The sequence below is a fragment of the Orcinus orca genome, chromosome 20 (assembly GCF_937001465.1).
Source record: "Orcinus orca chromosome 20, mOrcOrc1.1, whole genome shotgun sequence".
NCBI lineage: Eukaryota > Metazoa > Chordata > Mammalia > Artiodactyla > Delphinidae > Orcinus > Orcinus orca.
Genome location: NC_064578.1, coordinates 13,440,857 through 13,467,111, shown reverse-complemented (window position 1 = coordinate 13,467,111; position 26,255 = coordinate 13,440,857). Strand labels below are relative to the sequence as shown.

At 44.8% G+C, this 26,255-nt stretch overlaps 1 protein-coding gene across 4 annotated transcripts in view; it reads right to left on the bottom strand.

Moving 5' to 3' along the window:
* IL34 (interleukin 34) overlaps positions 1-23,671 on the bottom strand; it is a 35,292-nt gene extending 11,621 nt beyond the window's left edge. The window contains exon 1 of one of the 4 annotated variants that reach the window (XM_033434672.2): positions 22,034-23,671. The gene's annotated coding sequence lies outside the window, so the exon portion shown is untranslated. Of the gene's footprint in view, positions 1-15,903; positions 15,987-22,033 lie in introns of those variants that run through there. The other 3 variants (XM_012534302.3, XM_004273247.4, XM_033434673.2) reach the window with 3 other exon arrangements.
* Between the last annotated feature and the right edge of the window lie 2,584 nt (positions 23,672-26,255).

The window sequence follows — 26,255 nt, the reverse complement described above, 5'->3', positions numbered from 1 at the left end:
GAATGGGGGTGTCTGTCTGTCTGTCTCTCTCTGGTGGGGAAGAGGGAGGGGGAGGAGTTTGAGAATGGCCTCTCCCACCCCACCCCCACTCTACCCAGGGCTTTGGAACAGCCCTTTAGAAGCTCATGCAGAGAAAAGTTGGACAAGTAAAAGTTGGAATATTATTCTACATAATTCAATTGCAAATAGCATTTTCAAAGTCACAGTAGCAAGTAAAAAGTGAAAGTTAGTTTAACAGAAGCATGACTGAAGGATCCTGGAAGGACAAGGGCCTGGGGAGGGTGCACATGAGTGGTGAGGGAAGCGGGTGACAAGGAGCTACACGTTCCTTAGTGGGAAGGCAACAGATAGTGCCTCAAACGAATGAGCAACACGAGCACATATATAACTGAATCACTTTGCTGTATACCTGAAAGTAACACAACATTGTAAATCGACTATACTTCAATTAAAAAGAAAAAAGTTACGGATGGGGGTACGTGTGAAGAATTAGGGCCACTTTTGCAACCAATCTATTACACCTACACAGAGCATTCTTCTCCCCAAAGTGACCAGGCCTGACCTGAGGCCCAGGGGACAGAGCACTGGACCACCTGCTCCAGCTTGACAGCTTCCCTGTAAGCAGGGCAGGGCCACGAGGGTCTCAGAGACATTCCAGGCAACCTCCACATCCAGAGGTGAGGAAACAGGCCTGGGGGGAGGGAGCTGTCCCAAGGCCTCATGCCCAACCCCATCGTCCTCCTGTGAATCAAGCTCCTCTGCCCTTTGAGAATGTGGGGAGGGACATTCTAGCAACTAGCAGCCCTGTAGAGTGAGTCACAGATGCTCAGTTTACGGAGGAGGTGGATGAAAAATAGGGCTAAGTTGAGGCCACAGAAAAAAGAAGATAAACAAAAGCATAAAAAGGAATGATTTTTTTCTGGTTAATTCCATTAGCCCAGGGTCTATATTTCTGAATAACATTTCATTCACCACCTCTGCTCAGTGGAAAGAGGATTCTAGACCTGGGGCACATGAATAACACAGGACCCACTCTTGGCCACATCTGAGTAGTAAGTCTCATTCAGAGAGATGGGCTGAGTCAGATCCCTGACTGGCTCCCTCGGCTCCCGTATCCCATTCAGTACAAGTCCAATCTGCAAAGGTGGCTCTATTTCCACCCCCCTTTAATCTGGGCTTGGCCGTGTGACTCGCTCTGACCAGTGGGATGTGCCTATGCCTTTGGCTTGTCCTCTCTTGCTGCTGGGAGGGCTTCATGTCATGTAAACAATTCCGGGCTAGCTTCCTATAGGAGGCCTCAGGCATTTGAGTGAGACCGTCCTAAACTAGTCCATCTGGCCCCTTTCAAGTCAGCCCAGAATCCCAGCTGCCCCACAGAATCATGAGAAATAATCAGTGTTTGTTTATTTTAAACCACTAAGCTTTGGGGGTAGTCTGTAACACAACAAAAACTAATTGATACAGGCTGAAAGTGCATCATCTCTGCAAATGCTCTGTAAAAAGCCAGGTCAATTCTAAGCCAAAGCATCTTCTGGGAGTGGTTCCAGTGGCTTCTCTCTGAATGAAGCTCAGGAAGCCTTGGGGGCAAAGGTGTGCTTTCATTGCCCTAGGGCCCAGCTCAGCATCTTCTATTGGAGGATGAACTTTCTGGAATTCAATACTAATCCAGACTTTTTTTTCCCCTCTACCATATTTGATTTATGTTTTGAAACTTTATTATAGTATTGTTAAACAAACCCAAATAAGGTAGAATAGGATAATGGATCCTCATACAGCTATTATTCAGCTTCAAAAATTATCAATATTCTGTCATTCCTGTTTCACCCATCCTCCATTTTTTTCCCTAGAGTATTTTAAAGCAAATCCCAGACAGGCCATTTTACCAGTATGTAAGGATTTTTAAAAAATATATAATCGCATTACTACTATTGCACATTTCCAAATCAATAATCCCTTATATCATCTAATACAGAATCCATGTTCAAATAAACCCACACAACTAATTCACTACAAAGGTACCAAGAACATACAATGGCGAAAGGATAGTCTCTTCAATAAATGGAGTTGGGAAAACTGGACACCCACATGCAAAAAAATTAAACTACACCACTATCCCACACCATACACAAAAATCAACTCAAAGTGGATCAGAGACTTTAATGTAAAACGTGAAACCATAAAACTCCTAGAAGAAAACATAGGCAGTATACTCTTGGGCATCAGTATTACCAATATCTTTCTAGATATGTCTCCTCAGGCACGGGAAACAAAAGCAAAAATAAACAAACGGGACCGTATCAAACTAAAAAGCTTCCGCACAGCAAGGGAAACCACCAACAAAACAAAGACAACCTACCAAATGGGAGAAGATATTTGTAAATCATATGTCCAATAAGGGATTAATATTCATAATAAAGAACTCATACAATTCAACAACAGCAAAAAACAAACAACCTGATTAAAAAATGGGCAGAGGGGCTGAATACACATTTTTCCAAAGAAGACATACGGATAGCCAACAGGCACATGGAAAGATGTTCAACATCACTAATTATTAGGGAAATACAAATCAAAACCACAGTAAGATACTACCTCACATCTGTTAGAACTGCTATCATCAAACAGGCAAGAAATAACAAGTGTTGGTGAGTATGTGGAGAAAAGAGAACACTCATTCAATGTTAGTGGAACTGTAAACTGGTAAAGCCAGAGTGTTACCAGTACAGAGTTTTCTCAAAAAATTAAGAATAGGACTACCATACGACCTAACTATTTCACTTCTGGGTTTTTTTGTTTATTTGTTTGTTTGTTTGTTTGGGCCACGCCATGTGGCTGTGGGATCTTAGTTCCCCGACCAGGGATTGAACCTGGGCCCACGGCAGTGAAAGCACAGAGTCCTAACCACTGGACCGCCGGGGAATTCCCAACACTTCTGGGTATTTTTTTTATATATATAACTTTTTTTTCTTTTTTCCTTCCTTTCTTTCTTTTTTGGCTGCTTTGGGTCTTCATTGCTGGCTTGCGGGCTTTCTCTAGTTGCAGTGAGTGGGGGCTGCTCTTCGTTGCAGTGCACAGGCTTCTCATTGCAGTGGCTTCTCTTGTTGCAGAGCATGGGCTCTAGGCGTGCGGGCTTCAGTAGCTGTGGCACGCAGGCTCAGTAGTTGTGGCCCGTGGTCTCTACAGCGCAGGCTCAGTAGGTGTGGCGCACGGTCTTAGTTGCTCCATGGCATGTGGGATCTTCCCAGACCAGGGCTCGAACCCGTGTCCCCTGCATTGGTAGGTGGATTCTTAACCACTGTGCCACCAGGGAACTCCCCACAACGTTTCTAGGTATTTATCCAAAGAATATGAAAATACTAATTTGAAAAGAGATATGCACCCCTATGTTCATCATAGCATTATTTTAAATAGCCAAGATATGGAAACAACCTAAGTGCCAATAAATGGATGAATAAATAAAGAAGATGTAGCATATATTATATATACAATGGAATACTACTCAGCCATTAAAAAGATGAAATCTTGCCATCTGTGACAACACTGATGCACCTTGAGGGTATCAAGCTAAGTGAAATAAGTCAGAGAAATACAATACCATATGATTTTGCTCACGTGGAATATAAAAAACAAACGAACAAACCAAGCCAAACAAAAACAAACATGTAGATACAGAGAACAGAGTAGTGGTTACCAGAGCGGAAGGGTGAGAAGGGCAAAATGGGTAACATATGTTGTAACTATATGGTTGGCAACTGTATGGTGATGGATGGAAACTAAATTTTTGCTGGTCAGCAGGCTGTAGTGTATACAGAAGTAGAAATATAATGCTGCATACATGAAACATGTAATATTATACACCAATGTTACATCAATTAAAAATAAATTTAAAAAAAAAGAATCCACATTCAATTTTCCCTGGTTGTTTAAAAAACGTCTTTTTTTAAGTTGCTTTGTTTGAATTAAGAGCCCAGTAAGTTGGTCCACTGATTGATGGGTCTCTATGTCTTTTTTCCTCTCTTTTTAAAAAAAAATTTAAGGAACTTCCCTGGCGGTCCAGTGGTTAAGACTTCGCCTTCCAACACGGGGGATGGGGCTTCGATTCCTGGTCAGGGAGCTAAGAACCCACATGCCTCGTGGCCAAAGAACCAAAGCATAAAACAGAAGCAATATTGTAACAAAGTCAATAAAGACTTTAAAAATGGTCCCCATCAAAAAAAAAAACCTAAAAAAATTAATTAATTAAGATATAACTCACATGTCATAAAGTCTGCCATTCTGAAGGGCACAATACAGTGGAGATTTTTAGTATATTCACAAAGTTGTGCAACAATTACCATAATCTAATTCCAGAACATTCTCACCAACCTAAAAATAAACTCTGTAGTCATCAGCAATCACTGTTTATTTCCTCTTCCCCCTGGCCCCTGGCAACCACTAATCTGCTTTCTATCTCTATGGATTTGCATATTCTGGACCTTTCATGTAAATAGGATCTTATAATATGTGATCCTTTGTGACCAGTTTCCGTCACTTGGCATAATATTTGCAGGGTTCATTCATCATGTAAACTGAATGTTTGTGCCTCTGCCAAATTCCTGTGTTGAAGCTCTAACCCCCAATGTGATGTTATTTGGAAATGGGGTCTTTGTGAGGTAATTAGGGTTGGATGAGGTCCTGAAGGTGGGGCCCTCATGACAGGATTAGTGCCCTTATAAGAAGAGACACCAGAGAGCTTGTTCTCTCTCTCTCTCTCTCCATGATCCCATAAAAAGGAGGTCACGTGAGCACACATCCAGAAGGTGGCTGTCTGCAACCCAAGGGGAGAGCACTCACCAGAAACCAACCATGCTGGTGCCCTCATCTTGGAGTTCAGCCCCCAGAACTGTGAGAAAATAAATTTCTGTTGTTTAAGCCTCCCAGTCTATGGTATATATTCAAGACCCATTTATTCTCTAGTTCTGCCCACATGGAGACACCCTCCTTGAAAAGGCATTGAATCCTTCCATTCACTTTAACACCTTGGGCTGAAAACACGTGTTCCAAGGTTTCAACTATGAGATCCACATTCTTAAAGCACTAATTCTTTTTTTTTTTCTGGTTTTATTGAGGTATAATTGACAAATAAAAGTGTAAGGTATTTAAAGTGTACAACGTGATGATTTGATATACATATACATTGTGAAAGGATTCCCCCATCCATCACCTCACATATTTATTTACCTTTGAAAGCACTAATTCTTAAACCTCATCTAGATTTCTCCTCTTGGATGGGGGGAGATGACCCAAACACAACGAAGAACAGCTTAGGACTGTGAGCTCTGCTCGCCCAGAAGACCTTGCAGCTCCCCTGACCACCCGGCTGGAGCCAGGATTAGGGCCCTGAGACGAGGGGCACCTGCTGGGCTGCCACCACAAGCCCCAACTCCTGTCCTCTTCACTAGGCTGGCTGTCACCTCTAGTTTCCCTGGAGTCTGGGGACTCCAAACGGTCTCTGCTCACACTTCATATCACGCCTGCTGCCTCAGCACTGCTGATCCACACCAAGGGGGAACAGCACACAGAACTGCTTTTCAACACACCAACGTTCCACACAAAAGTTATTTTATAAGCCTGCAGGTTCTTTTTCATCAGAGGACATTCCCAAGGCCATGACTTCCCCTGGCTCTCCACTGCCCTTGCCAGCAGACTGGACATGCGTGGCTGCAGTGCTGAGTCAGGCACACCCCCCTGGCTCCACTCCGGCGCACTCTCCTGGAGAACTGAGGACGGTGCCCTGGCCTCATCAGCTGGATCTGTCCCAAAGCCAGTCCTAGAGTGACAAGAGCCACACCTTCAGGTCTGTTCCACTGACCAGCCTCACAGGACCGAGCTGGGCCCACGGACCTTGGTCTGGATTGTGTTGGCTGGTCATTCTTGCCTAGGTTCACAGGCCAACCGCCACTGTCCTCCTTTCCTGCTCATCACTGCACCAGCATCTCACTCCTACCTGCTGCCGTCACACGCCTGGCAACCTCTTGTTCCGGGGCCAGCCAAGAACTGAGACCCCAGCAGGCCCCTAGTTCCCAGCAGGCCCCATTAAACTACTGCTGCCTAGCCGTGTTCTCGAGGCTTCAGAGCCCGGGAGAGTGCGGAGAGCATAGCAAACCGCGGCGCCCCAGCCCCGGAACGGGCTCCAGGGAGGCGCGGGAACCTCGCCGCACCCCACCCCCCAACACAGGCGACCTCTTCGCCGGCCTGTCCCGCGGACCCGGGCGCACCTCCGGCCACCGGGACCCAGGACGGCGACGCGGGGCTCAGCTGGTGGCGGGCGCTGGGGTGGGCGGGGACCCGGGCTCCAGTCCGGAGGCCGCGCGGACCGCCGGGCCCACCTCCGTCCCCGCGGCCTGGAAAGCTGTGGTATATTATTATGGCAACCTGAGTAGGCTAAGACATAGCATCTATCGGTACTTCCTTTTTTTATTTTTTATTTATTTATTTTTATTTTTTTATTTTTTTGCGGTACGCGGGCCTCTCACTGCTATGGCCTCTCCCGTTGCGGAGCACAGGCTCCGGACGTGGAGGCTCAGCGGCCATGGCTCACGGGCCCAGCCGCTCCGTGGCATGTGGGATCTTCCCGGACCTGGGCACAAACCCGTGTCCCCTGCATCGGCAGGCGGACTCTCAACCACTGCGCCACCAGGGAAGCCCTGCACCTTGCTTTTTAAAAACTATTTTAAAATAAAACATAGAGGTAACAGAAAACAAATGTATAGTTTAATGAATTATTATAAGATAAACAAACTTTATATCTACCATGAAATCAAGGAATGGAACCCAGTCAGCCAGCCTAAAAGGTCCTCCATGAGCCCCATCTCAACTATAGCTCGCCAAAAAAGTAACCAGCATCCTAATTATTACAGCAATCACTTTGTTGGCTTTCTTTCTGGTTTTATCAACCAAGTGTGCCTCCCTAGACAGTATAGTTTAGTTTTCAGCCTTGCCCATTTTTAAAATTTCATATCTTTTAAGCCTCTTTTAATCTACAATCTACAGGATTTCTCCTCCACCCCATCCTTTTACACTTCATCTGTTAAAGAACCCAGGATATGTGTCCCAGAGAGTGCTCCCAGTCTGCACTCACTGTGCAATTCAACACATTCGTCTGTTCTCTGCTTTTGCACACTGGGGGTTGGATCAGACTCAAGCATAAATCCTTTGTCACGACTATACATGGTGCTGGGTTCTCCCAACAGGAGGTAATGTCTGGTTTTCACTCTTTTCTGATGTTGATAGCTATCAATGCTTAATGCCTAGACCCATTAATTCATCAAGGGTTGCTAAGTGTGATATTCTCACTCACATGGCTATCTGATCAAGCCTTTTCCCATGAGGTAAGCAGAGTCAGTAGCAGGCCAGCAGCTTTGCCAAGATATCTGATATGAATGACATAGTGTACTTTCCTCCCACGTCTGACCTATGAAATCAGGAAGTCTCCAGGCCTGTGTGATTTGTTTTCAAATGCCTGCTTCTCAGAAAAAGATTGGCTGGCATCAAGACATGCACTGCCTTTACCCTTGTAATCCAAAGCTACCTGAATGATTTTATCAACCAAGACTCACTCCTGGGTCCACAGACCAAATGCCTGTAGCAGGCAGTACACTTCTGACAGGTGATGCATGTATGTGATCAGTGTTAGCATATCTGGGAGGCTTGGCACCTACACCAGATCCCTAGGGCATCTCCCAAGCTGGAGTATTGACTTAGGTGAAGCAGAACAAAAAAACCTGGACTTTCCTGGTGGCGCAGTGGTTAATAATCCACCTGGGGCTTCCCTGGTGGCGCAGTGGTTGAGAGTCCACCTGCAGATGCAGGGGACACAGGTTCGTGCCCCGGTCCGGGAAGATCCCACATGCCACGGAGTGGCTACGCCCATGAGCCATGGCCGCTGAGCCTGCGCGTCCGGAGCCTGTGCTCTGCAACAGGAGAGGCCACAATAGTGAGAGGCCCGCTTACCGCAAAAAAAAAAAAAAAAAAAAAAGAATCCACATGCCACACCATTGTAAAGCAATTATACTCCAATAAAGATGTTTTAAAAAAAAAGAATCCTCCTGCCAATGCAGGGGACATGGGTTCGATCCTTGGTCGGGGAAGATCCCACACGGAGCAACTAAGCCCATGCGCCACAACTACTGAGCCTGCGCTCTAAAGCCCACAAGCCACAAATAGAGCCCGTGTACCTAGAACCCATGTTTCACAACAAGAGAAACCACCGCAATGAGAAGCCCGTGCACCAAAACGAAGAGTAGCCCCCGCTTACCGCAACTAGAGAAAGTCCACACGCAACAATGAAGACCCAACACAGCAAAAATAATTAATTAATTAATTTTTAAAAAGAAAAACATAAAAGCCTGCCCAGTGCTGCAGACGACAGAAGCACTGAAACAGGAAGATAAGATACTCAATGTTTCCTTAGAACCAGGCGTCTAGCACAGAGCTATCTGGGCCATATCCACATGTTTGAGGTATATTTCTCTATAGTCACTCACCTTTTTACTGAAATTTATTTGTAAAGAAAACTTCATAACACTTACATTGAGAGGAAAACAATTCTAACTTGCCAAAATGAGAAAGTAACATCAAGGAAAGCAAAATAATGTAAATTCAAGTGAGAAAGCATTGCCTGCTGAACTAGGGATCTGCTCTCTCTTTTTGGAAAAGGGAGACTAGCAAGGGTTAGAGAGGTGTTTGAAATATATTAGCACCAGACTGAGTCTTTCTCCTAGAGCAGTCATTCTCAGCTAGGAGGTGGATTTTGTCCCCCAGGTGACATTTGGCAATGCCTAGAGATATCTTTGGTTGTCAGAACTGGGGGTGGTGGTGCTACTGGCATCTAGTGGGTGGAGGTCAGGATGCTGTAAACATTCTACCCTGCACAGGGCAGCCGCCCCACAGCAAAGAATTTTTTGGCCCCCAAATGTCAGCAGTGCTGAGGCTGAGAAACCCTTTCCTAGAGAAGTAAGAAGGATTGAAAAAGAACTGAAAAGAAATTTCCTCACTTTGGGATTCAATGTTATTTAATGCAGGATCCAAGTACCAGTACCATGTTACGCCATCCAACATTAACTAATGGCACACAATCCACACTTAGAGAAAGCTGTTTAAATGATGAGATGTCTTGGAACGAAAGCACCAGTGCTAAAAGAACAATGTTATCAGAGAGCTCATCTCGGAGAAGTCCACAGATCCAGCGGCAGTACTAGTTCATGCTGTGCTGCACGCTGTTCTTACAGTCAACATTTATTAAGCACCTACTATGTGCAGCCACTGTGCTGGGAACTGGTAAGGTGTGATTCCAGTAAGACGTATACAGGCCAGTGGGGGAGGCAAGGAGGTAAATAAATGAGTAGAAAACAGTATCATGGGAGTGTGTGCAGCTAAAGGGAAGATGAGAAAATACCCACTGGGGATGGTGGCAGGGGGTTGCCAGGGAAGGTGATGATTCCAGTTCTTAGCACTCTCAAGGAGCTCCCTCTAGTTAGAAGCAGAGCTAATTCAAAAGCAATGCATGGCTTCTGGCTTCTGGCTTCTGGCAGAGTGCATGAATCCAAACACTTCTAACACTAATTGTAATATGGATTAAGATGTGTAAATATACTCTAAAATAATTTTAAAGAAAAAAAAAGCAGTACGGTTGGAATATCCATTGCATTGCTGTTTACACTTGAAGAAAGAAAACTGGAAACAACTTAAATGCCATACCACAGGAAAGCAGTTACCATAATCTGAGAACTAATTGCTGTTTATTGAGTCCTGACCGTGTGCCAATGGGTATATATCCAGTGTAGCACAATGATTGTACCTTTTTCTCCTTGTAGCGACTGTGAGAATTAATCCTCCCATTCCCGGGGAAACGTCAGACCCAGAGAAGACATGGAAAGGGAGTCTTTTCAACCAATGCTGCAGAAATTACTGGAAATCCTTACTTAAAAAAAATTAAGCATAACCCTTACCTCACACCATGCATAAAAATAACTTGAAATGGATCATAGACATAATTGCAAAACCTAAAACTATAACAATTCTAGGAGAAAATACTTGTGGCTTTGAGTTGGGCAAAATTTTCTTATATTTGACACCAAAAGCACAAACCATAAAAAAAAAAAAAGGTGCTGGGGGGAGAAACAATAGGAATAAGTTAGAATAATACTGTTATCAGAGTATTTGTTTTTATAGTTATCATCTATCTTTGGCAAATGATATGAATCTCCCATTTATGGTAGTGATATAATGTTTCCTTTTTGAATAAATGTGACTAGGTTTCCAAAATGTGAATGACCCTAAGGAAAAAATGTGCAGGTAAGATATGTACAGACTCTGAAGCTAGAACCCTTGAGTTCAAATTCTGGCTCCACCTTGCCTTGGGAGAGGTCAGCATCCTCTTCTTGCCTCAGGTTCCTCATCTGTAAAATGGCCTTGATACAAAATTCTGACCTCAAAGCGTTATGGGAGTATTTACCGAGTTTCTATATATGGAAAACTTAGAACATGGGATGGTATGCAGTAGCTCAGTATTTACTATTTTTATTATTCACTATTATAAATTGCAGTAAAGATGGGTTTTGGAAAACTTAAGCTTTCTTTTTTAAATTTTTTCAAAGCACAGGCTTTTATTAAGTGGTAATTTTACAGTTTTAACTTTAAAGGCAACTTATCCACCCCCACTCCCCACATATATTCCAAGACCAGTGAACTTCTCTCTTTTATTTTTGAATGATTTCCTTTATTGCTGTTGCTTGTGTACCATCAATAGAGATCTGTGAGCAAAACACTTGACTGTGAAAGAAAGAAACAAACAAACACAGTGTGGAACAAGTCACGTGGGAGCCCTGAACACTCTGAACAGCTCCTGCTTCAAGAAAGTTGCTGATGTCCTTCTGAAGGACTCCAACCTCTGACCTCCAACTTCTGACCTCCAACAAGCAAGGAGACTCAAGAGTAGAACAGAGTGTGGAGGGTCCATACTTTTGCTCTTCTCAGAAAAAAGGGACTCCAGCAGACCTTTCTGCCTGAAAGCTTCCTTGGAGCAACACGATAAAAAACAAAACAAAACAAAAAGGAGGGAAGCAGAAGTCAGTAGCTGGAGGGACTTCAGCTCGACAGCTCTGTGGATGGAAACCTCTGCAGAGTTATCCTCTCTATGCATCAAAGAAAATAACTACCACCAAGAAAGTAACCAAGTTCACGAGGATACGAAGCAACCGGAACTCTTTTTTTTTTTTTTTTTTTTTGCAACCGGAACTCTTACACATCGCTCTTGGGAGGATACGATCATTTTGGAAGACTGTTTGGCAATTCTAATAAAGTGAAATATACACCTGCCCTATGAAGCAGCAATCCTACTCCTAGTATTAACCTAGAAAAATCAAGATCTATGTCCACAAAAAGAACAAACAAGAATGTGCATTGCTACTATATTCATGCTATGAATAATATGCAGTTCCAAAAGCTGAAAACAATCCAAATGTTCATCAATAGAAGAATGGATATACAAACCGTGGTATAATCACACAGCAGAAGACTACTCAGCAAGAAAAAGGAGCAAACTGGTGATCCACGCAACAACATGGATGAATCTCAAAAACATTTTGAGCAAAAGAGGCCAGACGTGAAAGAGCACATGCTACATAATTCCATTTACTCGAATGCAAGGACAGGCAAAAAACTAATCTACAGTTACAGAAATCAGAACAGTGATTGTCTAGGGTGGGTGGTAGTGGTATGAACTGACTAGAAAGGGGCATGAGCAAATCCATAGTGATGGAAATATCCTGGTTGTTGACTGGGGTGGTGGTCACCTGGGTATACACAATTGTCAAAAGCCATCTGTACTGGGATGAATAGTGTCCCCCCAAAATTCATGTCCACTAGAATCTTAGAATGTGACCTTATTTGGAAATAGGGGCTTTGCAGATTTAATTCGTTAAATTAGAGTGAGGTCATACCAGATTACGGAAGGCCCTAATCCAATGATTGGCATCCTTATAAGAGAAAATAGAGACACACAGGGAGAATACAACGTGACGATCAAGACAGAGATCAGAATGACATGTCCACAAGCCAAGGAATTGTGAGCAACCACAAGAAGCCAGGAAGAGGCAATGAAAAGTCGAAGAAATCATGGCCCTGCTGACACCTTCATTCTGGATTTCTAGCCTCCAGGCCTGTGAGAGAACACACTTCCGTTCTTTTAAGCCACCAAATTTGTGGTACTTTGTTACGGTAGCCCTAGGAAACTAACAAACCATCAAACAGAATGTTTACGGTCTGTGCCTTTTATTTTAAGTAATTATACTACAATTTTAAAAATTGCAAATAGCTCATTGGAAACAGCAAGCTGGTGATGAGGCCTCCTTTGGCTCCTGCTTCACCAAATTAGACAGAACACCTGAAGGAGAGCCAGGCAATGCTGTTCAGAATCCACATTTAGTGGGAGAACCAGGGCACTGCCCAGGGAGCCCCTCCCTCCCAATGGCTCCCTTCACACTCAACCAACCTCCGCATCTGTTCCCTCTGCCCACAGCAAAATGCCTCTTTTACCCTCTCAGACACAAATACTATGGGGACTACAGGCAGCACTACCTAAGAAAGCCACCTTGCAGATGCCCCATTCAAAAATGAACCAACACACTTCTGAGGGAGGTCCAAGCCTTAGAATTAAAGGCTGCAGAAAAGCCTGATTAGGGGCCAAGAGCCTTAACTCAGCTCTTCAGTAACTCACAAATTTATTATCTGAAATATCAACCTTAAGGAATCTTCCATTCCTTTGCTTTCTGCAGCCCAGACACTTACAAAAGGGGAATTTTTATTTCATTATTTTGCTTCATCTTAGAAGCCCCTGACCCTGAGAACTTGCCAGTCACTTGTCTAAGCACACTGGCAGATATCTGCATGAGGATTGGCATCAGCAAAGGTTAGGAAAGTCACTGAATGCAAAGACCACCTGGCCCAATCCACACTGGATGCTCTAATCTCCATTCCGGATCCCCCACATTTATGGCCAAGGAACTTGCCAGGCATGAACTCACCGAATCCTCACAACAAGGCTAGAGGTAGGATCATTATTATCTTTCATTTTCAATGAGGGCACTGAGGACCAGAGAGGTGATATAACTTGTCTGAGGTCACACAGCAGTACACAGAGGAGGGATTTGAGCCCAGACAAATTGGCCTGGAAGTCTTAACCACTGGCTGCACTGCCAAGTGGATGCCTCTTCTTTGGATTGGGCACTGGATTCCCCAGTGACTGAGAACCCAGAGGTTTGTTACATATCCAGACTCCTTCAACTTTTTTCCCTTCTTGAGAAACAATAGAGCAGTGAGTCCCAAAGCCTACTGGGACATCCTCCAAAACATTATATAAACAAAAACTGAGTGTAACAGGATTAAGGTTGTTTAATTTTGTTTTTTGGGTTTTGGAATGTTTTGTTTTGTTTTGAGATGAAAGTTAACCAAAGGACAACAGAGCGAAACTGAAAAAAAAGGCTAAGATCAGAAACATGCATTTTTTCCCAACTGGATGGAAAACCCCAGTTGTCGGGGTTTTTTTGTTTTTTCTTTTGGCTGCACCACATGGCTTGTGGGATCCTAGTTTCCTGGCCAGGGATTGAACCCGGACCCACGGCAGTGAAAGCAAAGAGTCCTAAACACTGGACCACCAGGGATTCCCAAAACCCCAGTTTCTGTTGTCCATTACACCAGGAAGGAGTTTGGAGTTGGGTTTGCTAAAAAAGAATCAAACCAATGGTTCCTCACTTTAGGAAAGGACACTTCAGCCCATATGTACTGACTCTGTACATGTCCCTAGACCCTCTCCAGAGGAGTCCACAGTAGCTGTTGGCTCAGTCAAAGAACCATCTCCAGTAGGGTGGCACAGCACATTAAAAAACCAAAGGGAGGGAATTCCCTGGCGGTCCAGTGGTTAGGACTTGGTACTTTCACTTCGGTGGCCCAGGTTCAATCCCTAGTCAGGGAAGTAATATCCTGCAAGCCATGCGGCGTGGCCAAAAAAAGAAAGAAAGAAAAGACCAAGGGGAATTTACTGCAGGAATACAGGGATGGTTCAATATTAAAAAACTTCTTTTTTTTTTTGGCTGTACTGCACGGCTCACAGGATCTTAGTTCCCTGTCCAGGGACTGAACCCAGGCCACGGCCGTGAAAGCCCAGAATCTTAACCATTAGTCCACCAGGGAACTGCCAGAAACTTCTTAATATAGTATAACATAATGATAGATCCCAGGAAATCCATAAATGTTGAATAAGCATTTGACAAAATTTGACCAAAAAAACACACTTTGCTGATAAAAAATCCCAAAGTAGGAATCAATGGATAATTCCTTAATAAGATAAAATATATAAATCTCAGTCAAAAGCCAGCATTTTGCTTAACTAGAAAACACCAGACGCATTCCCACTAAAGTCAGATATAACACACATGTGCACACTATCACTGTACAGAAGGTACTAGCCAGTGCAATTAGATAAGCTAAAGAAATGAGAGATAAAATAATTGGATGAGGGAATATAATGTACAGCACGGTGACTATAGTTAACAATACTAGGGCTTCCCTGGTGGCACAGTGGTTGAGAGTCTGCCTGCCGATGCAGGGGACACGGGTTCGTGCCCCGGTTCGGGAAGATCCCACATGCCGCAGAGCGGCTGGGCCCGTGAGCCATGGTTGCTGAGCCTGCGCGTCCGGAGGCTGTGCTCCGCAACGGGAGAGGCCACAACAGTGAGAGGCCCGTGTACCGAAAAAAAAAAAAAAAGAAAGAAATTAAAACAATACTGTATTATATATTTGAAAGTTACTAAAGGAGCAAATCTTAAAAGTTCTCATTATACGAAAAAAATTATAACTACTTGTGGTGACGAATGTTAACCAAACTTATTGTGGTAATCATTTCACACATATACATATATGGAATCATCATTTTGTACACCCAAAACTAATACAATGTATATGTCAATTATATCTCAATTAAAAAAACAAAGATAAAGAACTGCATAGGAGGAATTGGAATTGGAAACATTTGTATTTATAGATGAAATGATTATAAGCCTAGAACAGCTAAAAGAATCAATTAAGAAACTACTACAAACAATAGCCAGTTAGAAAAGACTCCATAAAAACATAAAATATCTAGGAATAAACCTATCAAAAAATGTGCAAGATCCATACCAAAGCACTGCAAACAATACTAAAGGACACAGAAGATTTAAACAAATGGAAAGACATACCATGTTCCTGGATAGGAACATCCAACATCATCAATATGTCCATTCTCTGAAGTTAATGTATAAATTTGAAGCAATCCCAATACATTTCACGAAAGAGAATATTTAAATAGCCAACAAATACATATTTTAAAGTGCTTAACCTCATTAGTCATTACAGAAGTGAAAATTAAAACCACAATTAATTACCACTACACACACACCAGAGTAAGTAAAATCCAAATGACCAACAAAACCAATTGTTGCAGGAACTAGGAATAACTGGAATTCTCAGATACCACTGGAAGGAGGGTAAGTGGTTACATATCTATTTGGAACACAGTTTGGCAGTATTTTCTGTAGTTGAACATATGCATATCCCATGTATAAGTTCTCTCGTAAGTAAATATCCAGCAGAAATGTATATATAGGGGCACCAAAAGCCATGTGTTACAATGTTCATGGCAGCATTATTCATGATAGCCAAAAACTGGGAACAACTTAATTGTCCATCAGCAGGAGGACAGACTTAGAAAACCTCACAAATATAATGTTGAGCAAAAGAAGCCAAATACAAAAGAATCCATTTATATAAAGTTTTAAAAAAACATCAAAACTAATCTATGACATAAGAAATGAGGACGATAATTACCTTTTGGAAGAGGGCGATGTAGTAATAACAGCCTGGGGACCGGAGAGGGGCTTCTCCATGCTGGTACTGCTCCAGTTCCAGATCTGGGTAATAGTTCAGTTTACTATATGATAATTTATCAAGCCGTGTACTTACAAGTTGTTCCCTTTCCTGTATGTGTGTTATACTTCAGTTTTTATTAAAGCAATTCCAGTAAAAACACCAACACGTGTGTGTGTAATTACATACCAGATTACAAAGTTCAAATAGAAAAACAAATAAGAGTAGCCTGAAAGAGATCTAAAAATAAGGGGCAGCCCTTCAATACACCAAAAGATATTTTTAAATATTGTAAACCGTAGCAAGCAAAACCATGAGCATGAATGAACATGAGTAAACAGAGAAACCAATGGAAAAGAGGAGCAAGTTCTGAAACAGACCCACATATGTATGAGAAAAAAAGCTTATGATAAACAGCTTACGATAAAAGTAGCTTTTCAATTCAGCAGAGAAAAGATAGCCATCTGAAAAAAAAAAAGTTGGATCTATACCTTACAGCATACCTCAGGATAAATTCCAAATGGATCAAAATTTGGATGTAAAATAATAGAAGAAAATAAATAACATGTTATCTTGAAGTGGGGCAGACCTTTGTACCTATGATTCAACATTCAGAAGCCGTAAAAGAAATGACTGATAAATTTGACGGCAAAAAATAAAAACGCATGCAAACAAAACCAACCAACCATCAACAAAATAAAAGAGAAACACTAAATTAGACACGACTTTTATCAAAGGCAAAAGGCCAACCTTCCCTAATAGATAATCAGTTCCTAGAAATAAAGAAAAAGGCAACCATACAATTTTTTTTAAGATTTTTTTTTTGATGTGGACCATTTCCAAAGTCTTTATTGAATTTGTTACAATATTGCCTGTTTTATGTTTTGGTTCTTTGGCCTCCAGGCATGTGGGATCTTACCTCCCTGACCAGGCATAGAACCCACACCCCCTGCATTGGAAGGCGAAGTCTTAACCACTGGACTGGCAGGGAAGTCCCTACAATCCAATTTTTAAAATAAGCAGAATACTAATAGTAAGAGAGTCATAGAAAAAGAAATAGAAATGGCCCGTAAACACATATTCTAAGTTTAAAACTTTCATTACAAATTTAAATGAAGATTCAATTGAGTCACTGTTTTTCACCTACCAGATTGGTAAAAATCTAATGATATGACAATTTAACGAGCTGACAAAGAGGTGAGAAAACAGTAACTTCTCATCCAAAGCTGGTGGAGGTGCACATTGGTACTAACTTAAGGAGGGCAATATCTCTTGAAATTACGAATACAGATACCTAGCAATCTCATTTCTGGGAATTTATCCTGCACATATAATAAGCACTGGTAAAATGCCACCTATACAAGCAATGTCTGTGATAACAGAATGGAAACAACTGTTATCACACAACAGAATTGTGTAATACATTCAGTGAAACAAGCAAGGCACAGAACAGCACCATGTATTCTAGTTTGTAACTTGTGTCGGCAGAGGTGACAAAGCATTAAATATATGTGATATATGCTATTATATATGGTTAATATATGTTATATAGAATACATATTTGTAGATGCTTGTATTTGTATAAAGAGATGCTGTATTAGAATAATTCACACTAAAGTGTGAGAGAGTGGCAGCTCAGAACCTCTTAGAGATGGTGCATCATTAAAACAAGATGCTTGTTAACCCAAGTAAATGTGTAATTTGATGGACTTTTTGTCAGGATGATAAAGTGAATTGGAAAAATGCATATACTGCAAGTTCAGCGATTTTGGGGGTCATGAGGGTAACCATATATCAGGAGATTCCACAGCTTTGTCAAGGATCAGCTTTAATTAGGTTAAATCCAATAAACTAAAAACAGTTACCTGTGGGGGACTTCCCTGGTGGTCCAGTGGGTAAGATTCTGCGCTCCCTATGCAGGGGGCCTGTGTTCGATCCCTGGTCGGGGACCTAGATCCTGCATGTGTGCTGCAACTAAGAAGTCCGCATGCTACAACAAAAGATCCCTCATGGCGCAATGAAGAGCCCGTGTGCCGCAACTAAGACCCGGCACAGCCAAAATAAATAAATTTAATTAATTAAAAAAAACAAAAACAGTTAACCTGAGGAGGAAGGTACTGGGTGGTTATGGAACAAGAGTTAAAGAAAAACTTTGACTATAGTCCTTTATTATATGATGTTTAAACCATGTGAACATATTATCTAATCAAAACAAGAAACTGTAAAAGAAGAGCTGCAGTTCATGAGCTCCTAAGCCTTGATCAAGACCCACAAAATCTATCCCAGCTCATGTTCCAAGAGCCTCTGTCATTTATCAACAGGTAATCTTAAATATTTATGAGGAGTTTTATTACCCTGTAACAGCTGACTTTGCCAGAAACATCTTATGTCAATAATGCTATGCAAGACATTGTGAGATAGAAAGATCTTGGGCAACTCACTTAACCTCCCTTAAACTTCAGTTTTCTCTTTGGCAAAGCAAGATAAAGATAAAAGAACATCCCAGAATTGCTGTGGAGTGCAATGTGAGCGCTTCCAGAACCGCAGAGCAGCACCAAACAAGTTCTGTATACAACAGCTGCTCTACAGCCAAGCCTCTGCTAGAATAAATGTTACTTGACTGAGGGTGCTTCTCAAAGGTCAGCGTGCTTAAAAGTCACCTGGAGAGGCTGTTAGCACACAGGCTTTTGGGCCGACCCTCAGAGATGTGATTCAGTAGGTCTGGAGCTCAGGAACTGACATTTCTAACAAGCTTGGGTGATACTGATGCAGCTGGTTTAAGGACTACATTTGAGTGGTCTTGTCCAGAGCAGGGCTCCTCAAACTGTGATGTGTATATGAATGGCTTGGGAATCTTGTTAAAATACGATTCATAAGGTCTGGGGTGGGACCCAGGACTCTGAATTTCTAACAAGCTCCTAGGTGTTGTAGATGCTCCTGGTCTGCAGACTACACTTTGAGGACCAAGGCTCTGGAATATCCAGCTCCATTTGTTTAGATGAGGAAGCTGTGCCAGGCAAAAAGTAAATGACTTGCCCAAGGCCACTTGGACGGTAAGGTGAAACACCGTCCAGGTGAAACCCCGTCCAGGGAGGCTGCCACTCCTCAGGAGTGCCTTCCCTGCCGTACCCAGACCTATATCACAAACCTGCCTGAGCCAGCAAGTGATGCCAGCCCTTAAGAAAATGGTGTGGAAATTTACTAAATCATAAACAGTCCTCTGTGCTTCTGAGAAATCAGTCACTTACCGGGGAGCTTAGCTCAAATCACCAGTCTGTTCTTTATAAAAATGCACTTTTGGCCAAATTATTTCTTTAGCTGAGTCACTTTCCCCTCCAGTGACTCGCAGCTTTGACAGGCACTGCTGTTGAAACCTGAGGAAGACACCGGCACTTCTCAACGTATCTGACTGTGGGGAAAAGAGGGTGAGGAGAAGCAGAAATGGGGGTGGGGAAGCTGATCCTTGGGAAAGCTGAGGAATTTCCTGATATATGGCTCCCTCATGCCCTCAAAACCCTACAGAATTGCACTGTATGCATTCTTCCAACTCACTTTACCACCCTGGTAAAAAGTCCATCGAATTACAGATTTATTGGGGTTAACAAGCAACTTCTTTTCAGGATGCATTGTCTGTGAGCTGCCAATCTTTCACACTTTAGTGTGAACTACTCTAATACAGGAGGAAGTGGGTGGAATTCTGGACATAAAGTCTCTGGAGCAATTCATGCAGAGGGGGTCTTACCTGAGATGAAGCTTCATCTGGGAGCACAGCTGCTGGTAAACCACAGCTGCGACATTGGCTCTGCACCACATTCACCGGCAGGCCTCACCCCATACCCCTGATGCCTTCTGGCTGTTGGATAGTTCCTGGGCCTGGCCCTGCCACTAACCTGTTGCATGATTGAGTAAATCACACAGTTTTAGGGACTTTCAGAGCTGGAAGTTTCTAAACCTAGAAGCTCACTTTCTAATCCATAAAACACATGGTCTCTAATGGCCTGTCTAAGCTTGGTTTCCCCAGAAGCAGAGCCTGGGACAGGGTTTGCTTTTATATGAGTTATTGAGGGAGAGGTTGCCAGAGAAAACTTTCAGGTGAAGGAGTGAGGGGAGAGGATAGGGAAGGGCAGGTCTTAGGGGTGCTAAAGCATTCTTAAATAACACCAGAGGACTTCCCTGGTGGCGCAGTGGTTAAGAATCTGCCTGCCAATGCAGGGGACACAGGTTCAAGCCCTGGTCGTGGAAGATCTCACATGCCGCGGAGCAACTAAGCCTGTGTGCCACAACTAGTGAGCCTGCGCTCTAGAGCCCGTGAGCCACAACTACTGAGCCCGTGCGCCACAACTATTGAAGCCCGCACGCCTAGAGCCCGTGTTCCACAACAAGAGAAGCCACCACAATGAGAAGCCTGCGCACCACAACGAAGAGTAGCCCCCGCTCATCACAACTACAGAAGGCCTGCGCACAGCAACGAAGACCCAACGCAACCAAAAATAAATAAATTTATTAAAAATAAATAACTAAATAAATAACACCAGAGTCCTCCCACCCTGGGGCAAGGCGGCTGGGTTTTCATACCCCTGACTAGTCAGTGGCCTCCCCCGCCCCGGGGTGTGTGACCCCATCAAGTAACTCTGGCAAGGTGACTTAGAGAATGACATGGTGTCTGCTGTTCGTGACAGCCCGGAAATAGGTACAACAGTGGCTAAAGGGGATCTGGTGGGCACAAATACTTCCTTCTAGTTCTGAGAGTCCCTCAAATATGTTTCCAAACAAGAGGCCCCCCCAAATCACAAAAGACAGAAGGTGAGAAAAGAATACAAGCATTTTTTTCATTTTCAGAAGAATCCTGGAATCTGCACTTAGAATAAGTCCTCACTGCTCCCCGTGACTTCCCACACACACTGCAAGGTGACCCCTCCCTCAACTCCACCCACTGTCCAAGCAGACACTGACCTCCAGCTACACATCAAACCGACTCCTCCTTAAGGACTATGTCTGTTATCTCTGTCTAGAACGTCCCACCCCAGATTTCTGCCCAGCTGCCTCTTTCTTGTCAACTCAAACATCACCTGCGTAGAGAGGCTTCTCTGACCTGCCCAGGTCATTCCCTGTCACACTCCCTGCGGCACTTCTGCATTTATCTTGGCTGTGTTCACTTGTATGTTATCTTGTAAGAAGGGCCTCCAGAGCCTTGTTCTGACCTCATCACTGTGTCCCCAGAGCCTATGCACACAGAAGACAATAACATCTGATGAACAATATCTGAGTGAATGAGTAGGACATTTGGGCCAGATGCTGAAATGCCAAAAGAGAAGGAGAACTAGGTCAGCTAAACCCTCAGCCCAAGAAGCTGGAGGAAAAACCCCGCCCAAGGCCAGGATGGGGAAGGACAGAATACACCAAGAGTTTCTTTGGCTACTTGATTCCCTTCTCCTCTCCCAGCTCCCTCTCTCAACTACCCTTCAACGTAGGACCAGAGTTAGCATCAACCCTGGGGAGATCCTTCACCTTTTAGAAAGGCACAAACGCCTCAAAACGACCAAGGGCATCTGGATTCCAATTCTAGTTCTAGCTCTGAGCCTCTCCTTCCCCGCTGGTACCTGAGTGGGGCACAAGGATCATGCCAGCCTGGCAGGGTTGCTGAGAGCACCAGCCCGTGGCACAGCGGCGCCGCAAATGCACATCACTGCACGCTTAAACCAGGGCAGGGCGCATTCCTGCCCCTGGCTGCTTCTGTGGCTCCTCCAGCTCCAGAAGAGTCTCCACCGCAGCCGCACCGGCTCTGGGCACCTGAGATGCCCCACATGTTACCCAGCATTTCCCACATGCCAGGCACTGTGCCAGGCGCTTGCTCATCTGCCCGGTGACACCGAATTATCATCGGTACCCACACCTCTTGGTATCATTATCTCCATTTTACAAGTGAGGAGACTAAGGCTGAGAGATTCAGCCATTGGTGGAAAGACACGGCTAGTGAGTGGGGGGCATCGGCTTCGAACATAGTCCATCGGCCACTTTTATCTGGTTTATTTAAGTGGTTTGGCACCATGGGTTCACTGAAGAGAGCAGTCCTGGAAGGAAGGATCATTACCTTCATTGCACACAGAAGGGAACTGCCGGCGCGCGTGTGGCCTGGTGGGCGGTCTCCGCTGCACTCAGGAACCCTTCGTGGGGCGCGCAGACTGGCCGCAGCTTGCGGCCTCCTGGGTCAGTGCGTGTGCTCTGGCTGCCCAGCCACCACTAGCTCCGTTTCGCAGATGCAGAGAACGAGCTCCAGGAGATGCAAGGGCTGAGCGTTGAGACCCTGCAAGAGAGCCTGAGAGCAGGGACCGCCTCACCCCACGAGCACACAGGCTGTGGGGAGCTGCCGCTGGGTCCCAGGTTGGCCCCTGGCTCAGCTGGGGCGGCTCACCTGACGCGGCAGACGCAGGCAGCTGTATCTGGCGGTACGTGCTGTCCCCGCCCTTGCCCTCTGTCCCCTCCCTCCTTCTCCCCGGATGACTGGGCACTAAACCCAGTTTACGTGGAGGACAGTCCCCGGGATGCTCTGGAGGAACCTGGATTCCCACGTCCTATACTAATCGCACATGCAGTACCAAGAACGAAGGGTTAGTTTCACATTTGAAAATCAAGCATTGTGAATTCCCCATGTTAGCAAACTAAAAAAGAAAAACCTATGATCACCTCAGCAGATGCAGATTTTGTCCCTTTGACAAAATCCAACATCCACTCTCAAGGAAACTCTCAGCAAATTATGAATAGAAGGGAATTTCCTCAACCAGAAAGAGGGCATCTATGAGAAACTTACACGGTGAACGACTGGATGTTCTCCCCCTAAAATTGGGAACAAGATGAGCTAATAAACGAGCTCAGCAAGGTTGCAGGACACAAGATCAACATAAAAAAATCTACCGAATTTCTCGGGCTTTCCTGGTGGCACCGTGGTTAAGAATCCGCCTGCCAATGTAGGGGACGCGGGTTCGAGGCCTGGTCCGGGAAGATCACACATGCCGCGGAGCAAATAAGCCGGTGCGCCACAACTACTGAGTCTGCGCTCTAGAGCCCGCACGTCACAAGTACTGAGTCTGCGCTCTAGAGCCCACGAGCCACGACTACGGAAGCCCGGAAGCCCGCGCACCGCAACAGGAGAAGCCACCGCAGTGGAAGCCGGTGCACTGCAACGAAGAGTAGCCCCGGCTCCCCGCAACTAGAGAAAGCCCGCGTGCAGCAACGAAGACCCAACGCAGCCAAAAATAAATAAATAATAAATGTTCTTTAAAAAAAAGTTCTGGAAATAGGGATAATGGTTACATAACATTGTAAATGTGCTTAACATCACTGAATTGTACACTTAAAAATATTTAAAATGGTATGTTATGTATATTTTACCACAGTAAAAAAAAGTAAAAGTAGCTAAAAAAATATTGCATGTAAGTGGACATGTGCATTTGAGGGGAAAGAGGAGGGTTCTCTGCTTTTCTCAGCCTAAGGGATGTCTGGAACAGTCCTCCTCCCATAGGACCGACAGCCTTCCCCTCTCACAGGACAAGTCTCTCATGATCCTTTGCTCCATGGAGCCAGGATCACCAGGGGGTCAGGCTCTCACCCCTGCAGCCCACCCCTTCCACCCCACGATGACTGACCGGCCTCAATCCCTTTGCTCCTGCTGTTCCCTGAGCAGAATGCCCTTCCTCCTACCCCTGCCAGCCTAATTCGCCCTCCTTCCCACCTCCCCTCCCCCACACCCATACCCTCCCAGACCCTCTCACATGCTGCCCCTGACCCACATAAGGTAGCCAGTCCCCTGATTGCTCCAGCTGCCCCCTCTCCAAGGGGGCTGTCCCTCTGTACTCCCCCCATGCCCCCTCCCCACCCTCTTCCTTGGACCTGATCACAGTGTCCTGAACATCTATTCACTGTCTCAGCTCTGGCTGGGAGGTCCTCAGAGTCTCAGACTTCTCCTAATTCTCTCTGTCTCCTGACTTTTCAATTCTGGTTTAGGGACAGCATAGCCAATCAACTGCCAGGACTCGGGCTGCGCCAGTCCCTTCTTTACCAATTCAGGAATGTCCCTAGTGGAGAACAATGGAGAAAATAGAAATCTCGGTGAACAGAGCAGCTTTGTTTCTCATTTTTTGGCTCACAGAGGACAGACTGTGAGGACTTGGGCAGGCTGAGCACGGTGCCGAGAAGCCTGGCTTTGGCTTCTCCTTACTGATTTGGGACCTAGTAGAGCAAATCGGTTGCTTCTCTAGGCCTCACTTTACCCACCTGAAAAATGGAGCTTGAGAAACTCCTCTTCAAGCTGAGTTGAGAGGGAGGAGTGGTGGAGGGGAAATGGGGCTGTTTGCAGAGGTCCCCGCTGTGGGGAGCGTCTTGGTCACACAAGGCCCAACTTCCCGCAAATGTTTGGCTTCACACTTGTTGAGTTTGGGTTCAAGCCCTGCTCTAACAAGGCTGCTGGCAGGGACACAGGCCCTGGCACACAGGCTCTGTTCTGGCTCATCATCAAACTTGCTCTGTTACACCTTCCAAGAGCAATGAGGCCTGTGTTTTATAACAGCTACTGCAATTGTAATTAAACATGCATCAGTAGTTTCGCATCCATCCCCACCCCCATCCCCACTGGAACATAAGCCCCACTGAATTCCTAGCTTAGTGCCTATCATGAGGCGAATTCAATCACCGTGTTAACTAATTAATGCAGGGAGGCCCGCAGTGGAGGCCTGGTCTGTCTTTTCTAACATGCATATATCGCAGCTAAAGGGGAATCAGACGCAGTCCCCTGTCCCCAAGCCACTTGGAATGGGGAGGTCTGGGGCCAGGGGAAAGTCGCCAGCCTCCACTCTCATCACACACACCAGTCTGGCCCAGGACCCTCCCTGGTTCCACCACGACCCCTACTCTTGCCCATGCCACCTGTATGAGAACGTGAAACTTGTTAAAAGAGTCAAAGTTAAAGTCTGTTCTACATGCATTTGTGACCCGAGCCTCTCCCGTGTGCCAGGGGTTGGCACACAAGACAAAAAGCTACAAGCCTAGCCTGGAGCAGCTGACACTGGTGGGGAGGCCTGGTCACAGAGCAGGTGGGCGAGAGAGAGGGAGGCACAGAGAGGACAGGAGGCTGGGAAGGGGCGGGCCTTCAAAACCTTCCTAACACATGATGAGAAGCCACTAAAGGTCCCTCACAAGGGGACCCAGGCTGAGTAAGGAGGGTTCCTCAAGAACTTCCAGAAATGTCTGTTACCAGAGTTGGTGGCCCATAGACTGGGAGTCGGGTCCATCTCGCAACAGGGAGCACAGTGGTGGGCAGCCTCGGGTTCTACCAGCAACCCCCCATTCTCCCCCTACCCTCCCCCCACCTTTCCCACAGTGGGCCTCAAACCCAAACACAGGCGTGTACCTAGGAAGAGACAAGGAAGAATCCAGCCTTCAGAGGGAGCATGGCCCTTGATTTCAGACTGCTAGCATCCAAAACTGTAGGAGATAAAATGTCAGGTGCACGTAATGTGCCCCAACTTTACCTCACGTGTCCGGCTTTACGTCAGTTGCCAACACCTGTCCTTCCACACCTTTCTCCTTGCTCACACCAACACATGAGCGCATATATACATAGGGAGGAGGTATGCTTGTTTGTATGAATAAAATGGAATCGCCAGATCCATATAACTTGCTTTCTCCCCCACTTCACAGTGGGCATATCTGCAAGTCAGTATTCTAAATTTTTTATCCTGCGGAAACAAACACAATCAGTTATCCTACTCTATAAACAGGATCAGAGCAGAGGCGGAAGGTTGACTATTGTAGATATTTTCATTTGCACCAAAACCTCTCTTTTTTTCCTTCTTCTCTTCCTTCACCTGCAGCCCTGATGGGAAGCCTTCACCACCTTCTTCATGCTCATGTATCTATACAGAAATACACCGAATACAAGTGTGGGGTTTGGGGTCGTTTGGCTTTATTTGGAGTTTCTTTGCAAAAAGGGGGTCATAATAGTACCTGTCTCTATTTCTTACTTTTCTCACTCAATAGTAAAATTCTTCAGGAAAATCCCTTCAAATCTTTTTTTTTTTTTTTGTCTGTGCCATGTGTCTTTCAGGATCTTAGTTCCCCCACCTGGGCCCCTGGCAGTGAAAACACTGAGCCCTAACCACTGGATCACCAGGGAATTCCCCCTCCAAACCTTTTAATGGCTGCATAATATTCCCTGAGGGACTTTTACTTTGTTTCCAGTTCTGGTGGTGGTGGTGTGGTGTTTGTTTGTTTGACAGTAAACATCCAGGGACATTTATCTTCTTTTTTTTTTTTTCTTT